The sequence below is a fragment of the Sinocyclocheilus rhinocerous genome, unplaced genomic scaffold (genome assembly GCF_001515625.1).
Source record: "Sinocyclocheilus rhinocerous isolate Xijiao unplaced genomic scaffold, SAMN03320098_v1.1 C36657886, whole genome shotgun sequence".
Lineage (NCBI taxonomy): Eukaryota > Metazoa > Chordata > Actinopteri > Cypriniformes > Cyprinidae > Sinocyclocheilus > Sinocyclocheilus rhinocerous.
In genome coordinates, this window is record NW_015784507.1 from 1 (window position 1) to 1,465 (window position 1,465).

General features: G+C 39.1%; 1 long non-coding RNA gene across 1 annotated transcript; it reads right to left on the reverse strand.

The window, feature by feature from the left end:
• Positions 1 to 1,459, reverse strand: LOC107736372 (uncharacterized). The gene is made up of 2 exons (XR_001639648.1): positions 1,338 to 1,459; positions 1 to 675 (listed from the first exon to the last, which is right to left on the reverse strand). It is a non-coding gene; the product is annotated as an uncharacterized LOC107736372 (long non-coding RNA).
• Between the last annotated feature and the right edge of the window lie 6 nt (positions 1,460 to 1,465).

Consider the following 1,465-nt stretch of genomic DNA (forward strand, 5'->3'; position numbering starts at 1 on the left):
TTTTTTTGGTATATTACGCAAACCAAATCAAAATGTAAAAGCAATATAAAAGTATTGATTCCAAATTCCATTTGTCTTCCAAGTGTATGTTATACATAAAGCTGAACATGCTACTTCATTTTAAAATTTGTCATGGGTTGCTGCTTTCTGTTTAAAGGTTTGAGCGTGTGATGCTTTAGGAATTCAGTGTTATTGTCACCGAATGCACATGCAAGTCTTTTTTCCTTTAAGTTTCCAAATGCAGGTTTTAACACTACATTCTTGCTCTGGCTCCTCTTATGCACGAGTTTGGGAAGGTTAGTGTGGTTAGAGATGTTTGTCACTTTTGAATGTCTTTCCACTGTATAGTCGAAACTAAAATGAGTGCGTATGTAATAAAACACTCAACTGTCAAAGTTTCATCAGTTTATTTGATAGGACGGGCACCGTTGTCTATACAGAGTTATTTACAGTGTGCATACATGAACATGTTTTTCTCCGCATCTGTGTGTGAACAGGAGAACTGTGTCAGGGTGTGACGGAGGACAGGTCGAGTGGAGACACTCTCCTGACGGGTGTGGTGTTGCTAGACAGCGGGTTGAAGACGCAGGGTAAAGACAGGTCTGTCGATGACGGCTCTCCTTGCTCTCGCACCGCAGAGATCTGTCTCAACAGAGCCTTGCCTTCCTCTCGCGCCTGAAACGCAAGCATTTGCAAACACGTTTGACAGGTTACACTAATTACGCTTGCTGTTTTGTTCAACTGCAGAAAGCCTACCAAACAACTACAAAGAGGAAATATTTAACATTAAACTAAAGCATTTTTTTCCCCCTTCAAATATGGGGTCCGTAGTCTTTGCTGTAGGTTACATCCCAACCACAGATTCCTCAATCATGTTTATTCTGATCTAGTGTCAATTCTAATGCTGACATCTACATACATTCCTAAAACATGCTAGCAACGTGTAATTATGCTAGCCAAATTATAAAACATGTCGACGACATAACTTATGCTAGCCAAGTGCTAAAACATGTTAGCAGCATACTATCAACTGCTAAAAAACATGCTTACAATTAAACGACACCTTAAAATATGCCAACAATCTTAAAATATATCAGCTACTAATACAAAAAAAAGGTTAAAACATGCTGGCATGTTAAAAAGTTCTAACAACATACTAAAAGATGCTAGAAACGTCAACAACCTTCAACCACACGCTAAAAACATGTAGTTATAGTCTACAGATTTTACTATCGAGTTAGTGTTAATTAATCAGAAATAATATTTATAATGTAACATTTAAATATGTAATAAACGGATGGCAGTAGTTGAGAGTAGACTGATGAAGAGAAACTCACATCGTTATAATCGCAGCAGCGCTGAGCGCAGAGAGACGCCTCGTCGTACAGTTTGTTCTTGAAGTAGTACTGACCCAGATACCTCAGAGCGGTGCTGACCTCAGCGTGCTCCAGCTGCTCCTGAGACA